The 5,638-nt window shown below is 30.2% G+C and overlaps 1 non-coding gene across 1 annotated transcript; it reads right to left on the bottom strand.

Annotated features, from left to right (window-relative positions):
- Positions 1 to 1,408: 1,408 nt before the first annotated feature.
- Positions 1,409 to 1,515, bottom strand: LOC139856368 (small nucleolar RNA R71). Its single transcript, XR_011761854.1, has one exon. It is a non-coding gene; the product is annotated as a small nucleolar RNA R71 (small nucleolar RNA).
- Positions 1,516 to 5,638: the final 4,123 nt, after the last annotated feature.

Here is a 5,638-nt window from a genome sequence, read left to right as displayed (position 1 = left end):
TTATAGAAATTGTATTTTTATAACTTTAAGTTTTATTTTTATATTTTGTATCTTATTATTTCGTTTAATCGTAATTTGTATATTTATCGTTCGTATTTAGTTTAAACTTATTTTTTGCCATAGTTACTTTATATTTCTAGATTTTTAGGCTTTGCCGTAAAATCCCTTAAGTGCTTTTTCTTTAGATTAATATTTAGGCGCTTTAGAATTGTACGACGTCGCTTATCGCTTTAGTATTTAATAGAATTTAGTGCCTAATTAAGTTATTGCTGTTTTGGATATAGAATTCCTTTTAAGCTTTAATACCTTTAGACGCAACTTTTAGTATTTAGTTTTTAGACTTTTAAGTTTCGACGCTTTACTTTCTTATTTTTATTTTTCGACCTTTTATTTTTCGACGTTTTTCGACGCGCTCTTTTTCTTTCTCATTTCTACGCTCTAATTTTTAGGACATAGAATTTTCTTTATTTTCTTTAAACTTCGACGGAAAAATTATTTTAAGCGGTTAAATTGATAGACATCCAAAATTTTCTGGTTCGTAGTAATAGTTGGATTTGTTAGTGGCGAGTTGTGGGCTTCCGATTTAAAGGGTCCTGGCTACCTGCTGCATCTATTGGCTATTCAAAACGTGGGCAAAATCAGAAAAGTCTATTAATTTGATAACTTATATAATTTTTATCTTTTATAACTAATAGGATATTCAGTGAATGCACCAAGCAAAACGTTCACCACCTTTCATACGTTCACCACCTGTAACTCGATCAAGACATCTAGCCAATATTGTCGCCGTTGATTTTTCTTTAGAATCGTCATCTAGTCAACCAAGTACTCCAATTCAAATTTCCGATAATCCATTTTTTGAGCCCGACCTCACAATTGAGAACCCGGAGGATATTCAAGGACAATCAGAGATCCTGAACCAATAATCGTTCCTCTTGAACCACAAATCACTCATCCAGAGATTGTTGAGGAAGAAACCATTAAGTCAGAATCCTCTAGTGATTCAGATTCAACAAACTCAATTATGAAAAATCCGGAACCTCTAAGTATGGAAGACCGAATGAGAGCTAAACGCACTGGCCAAGGTCATGCAATTACTCAACCAGACATTAATGCGCCAGATTATGAAATCAAAGGACAAATCCTACACACGGTAACTAATCAATGCAAATTTAGTGGTGAACCGAAGGAAGATCCAAACAAACATCTTCGTACCTTTAATAGGATCTGTACACTATTCAAAATCAGAGAAGTTGAGGATGAACAGATCTATCTCATGTTATTTCCCTAGACTTTAAAGGGAGAAGCCAAAAATTGGTTAGAATCATTACCTGAAGGAGCGATTGATACATGGGATGTCTTAGTTGAAAAATTTCTTAAACAATTCTTTCCGGCATCTAAAGCCATGAGACTTCAAGGACAAATTGTTACGTTCACACAAAAGCCAAATGAAACTTTATATGAGGCGTGGATAAGATTCGGAAAGTTGTTGAGAGGATGTCCTCAACATGGTTTAGACACTTATCAAATAGTACAAATATTCTACCAAGGATGCGATATTACTACACGAAAAGACATCGATATAGCAGCTGGTGGTTCCATTATGAAGAAAACCGCAACTGAAGCTTACAAAAATATTGATAACACTGCTTCCCACTCACATGAGTGGCACCAAAAAAAAGACATCGTTAGATCATCTAAAGCTGCTAGAACTGATTCTAGCCATGACTTTGATTCCATTTCCGCAAAGTTAGATGCTTTCGAAAGATGAATGGAAAAGATGACTAAAGATATTCACGCAATACGAATTAGTTGTGAGAAGTGTGGAGGACCACATTTGACAAAAGATTGTCTCAGTATTGAACAAATAATGGAACAACGAGAGAATGTTTCATACATGAACCAAAGGCCTGAAAATAATTATCAGAATAATTATCAACCGCCAAGACCAAACTACAATCAGAATTATAACCGAAATGTTCCATACAACAACCAACAAGGTCCTAGCAATCAACAAGTATCTAACAATACTTATAATCAGCAAAGACCTATTTTTCAAAATAAAACACCACAAACCGATGATAAAAAGCCAAATTTAGAAGATATGATGTCGAAGCTAGTTGAATCTCAAACACAATTTTTCACATCTCAGAAACAAACTAATTGAAATGACCAGTCCTAATCCATCTGGATGAAGTCACCAACAACTGGTTCCATTGCGATGATCGACTCCAAATACTGTCTTTAAAATGAGCAAATGCACAGCGGAATGTTTCTTTCATACCTGAAAATAAACATGCTTTCAAGTGTCAACCAAAAGGTTGGTGAGTTCATAAGTTTATCATAAAACAATAAAGTTCATCATTTTGATAGACCACAAGATTTAAATCCTGCATGGTACAAATGGGCCCGAATCCTATACTCACATGTAATGTACATGCGATATCTTTTAAATACAGTACACCTTTCTCGTGTACGCAACCATTTTTCATAAATCTTAGTAACCGTACACATATCTCGTGTACAAAATATAATACACATAACCTGTGTATAAAAATCATTCTCTTGATATATAACATTCACATCAACTGGTGGCAATTATCATGTCCACATAATCCAATGGTGGCAATTATCATGTCCACATAATTCAATGGTGGCAATTATCATGTCCACATAATTCAATAATAATCCGCAGAACTTCTGTCTGCATAATAATTCATTCGAGGAATGTTTTGCTTGTGTCTATCTCGTCAAACATTTATAAAAGCATTTCATGTATTTGCAGTTCAAAATATATTTCAAAGCATTTAATAAAGCAGTTGTAAAAATGGCGCATGTATTCTCAGTCCCAAAAATGTAAAGAGTAAAAGGGAATCAAATGAACTCACCATACTGTATTTGTAGTAAAAATACATATTACAAATTGAACAATGCAGGGTTGGCCTTGGATTCACGAACCTATATTATTCATATATATATTAAAACATATAATACTAATCAAATAAGTTTATATATTGATATTATTAATATACATGTTAGTTTAGTATATCATATGCATTAAATATAGTTTTACATCACTAATTGTTATTTGGTACAATAATATTAATAATAATAAATAAATAGTTGTGTTATCTTATCATAATAATAATAATAATAATAATAATAATAATAATAATAATAATAATAATAATAATAATAATAATAATAATAATAATAATAATAATGTTAAAAATAATAATAATGATAATAAAAATATTGTTAATAAAAATAGTAATGATGATAATAATAATAATAATGATAATAATAATAATAATAATAATAATAATAATAATAATAATAATAATAATAATAATAATAATAATAATAATAATAATAATAATAATAATAATAATAATAATAATAATAATAATAATAATAATAATAATAATAATAATAATAATTAGAACACTACCTCATAAAGCTTTTCTAAAAAGAAATGTCCCATACCAGACTCGAACCCCCGACCTCTCGCTAACCCATAACACTCCTTAACCAAGCCTCTGTTACTTTAATTCTGAGTAAACTCCAAGATTCAATCTATTTAGTCCGTCCCTCTTTTAAATCCAACATAGAAAAAACGAATATTAGAGAGCATTAGCTCATCATCGTTTGTCACCTTCCAGCCCAATTCAATCGGATCACGGCCCATCTAGAAGAAATGAAACACTGGTCCAACAACCAAGTCTACAATACCAATCCACTTAAACATAATTAATCCACCAGTAGCCCGATCTAAAAATAATTAGTAAACCCAAAATGTATAATACCGAGTACATGAGGTTTTCTATCATAATATCATCAAAATCAAATTATCATCATCATCGTTAATATCATTGTGCATTACAGATCCTCCATAATCTCCTCATCACCATTTTTATCTTACACCTAATAATATGAACAACCTCATCATTTCTCTTAATCGTAATACGCGTTTCATCATCAACATAAAATCATGTATCATATTTCACGACATAAATCATATTATATCATTATCAAGTTCATCATCATCGTAATATATACTATAAGCATTATTCTATTTGATCTCCACTTCTATCTCCAATATGATTATTATTAATTCACTAATACCATATGACATCAACTTTTAAAAGAAAATAAATAAATAAATAAATAAATGATACCTAATATCAAAGTGTCGGCCATGATAAGGCTTGGATTCATCTCACCATAATACCGAACCCCCAATCATTCCAACTACTTTCCAAAGAATTTCCTTTACACGACGTACAAATTGAGTTGATTAACCAAGTATTCATCGGCCCACCACAAGAAAAAGAAAAAAAATGGCACGTTCTAGTTTTCCCTTTTTAGACAAGAGCTGATGGAATAGATAGTGGAATTAGTTGTCTTTATCTGCCACATGATTTCATTTAGCTCCACTAGCATAAATTGTTACCAAGAAATGATTATGCGATATGTTAAATATTCCCAACGTCCAAATAGACAACTCCAAACTGTGAATATATATATCAACCCACCTTTCACCCTTTTGAAAGCTAAGAAGAGTAGGAGAAACCTCTCGATCAGAAATAGAAGAACTAGAAGTTGGAACATGTAAACCGAAGTAGTTACAGTTAATAATTTGAAGGGTAGTTGCAGTGGAAGGGAAATATACAGTGATGGTTATTTGATGATGGTGTCGAAAAGTTTTGGTGTTTCCCAACTGTAGTAGCAGCCTGCTTTTGAGTCGTTAGATGGTAATAGTTGCTGCTGTTTTTGAATCGTTGTTTATGCAGAAGAAAGGTGGCGAAATGGGTCACAAGCAGAAGCAAACTATATTTGTTTGTGGTTGGCGTTCGACAAAACAGAAATATCATGATGACATTAGTTAACGGGCGATGGTGATAAGGTGATGCTTGTTTGAAGAAAGTGGTTGTGATCAATTATGAATTTATGTGGGTTTGTTTGATGTAAGTCGGTATATGTATATATGAGATTGAGAGATAGATAGTTTAATTGATCATAATATAATCATTTGATTTATTACTCATAATTAGAACCGACAATTCCTTTTTCCCATTTAACTTCTAGCAACTTGACATGGAATCTCATAGTATGGTAATCAGGAAAAGAAAATAAAAGTTGAAGTGGTTGCAATAGATTTTTGGTTATATTTGCATCGAATTCATTTTGGTACAGAATTATAGATAAAATCCAACACCTCTTAAAGATTGATAATGATAAAAATAGATTCAGTATTTATTTATTGTTATTATGTACCTTCCGTATTTATATTTACATATACACCTTATTTATTTATTTATTTAACTGCATCCATATATCTATCTATATATCTAATCTGTATATGTAATTTGTAGATTAATCTGTATTTTATGTATGTATACAGCGTATATATTTATGTATCAGTATCCATGTATTTATATATATATATATATATATATATATATATATATATATATATATATATATATATATATATATATATATATATATATATATATATATATATATATATATATAACTGAATGTTGTATATGTGTATGTTTAATTTATAGTTAGTAAACATTAATACTAATTCTATTATCATTTATAATAATATTAATATTAATAATTAAATTTA

The sequence above is a fragment of the Rutidosis leptorrhynchoides genome, chromosome 6 (assembly GCF_046630445.1).
Source record: "Rutidosis leptorrhynchoides isolate AG116_Rl617_1_P2 chromosome 6, CSIRO_AGI_Rlap_v1, whole genome shotgun sequence".
NCBI classification, from domain to species: domain Eukaryota; kingdom Viridiplantae; phylum Streptophyta; class Magnoliopsida; order Asterales; family Asteraceae; genus Rutidosis; species Rutidosis leptorrhynchoides.
This window is presented reverse-complemented; position numbering and strand designations above follow the sequence as displayed.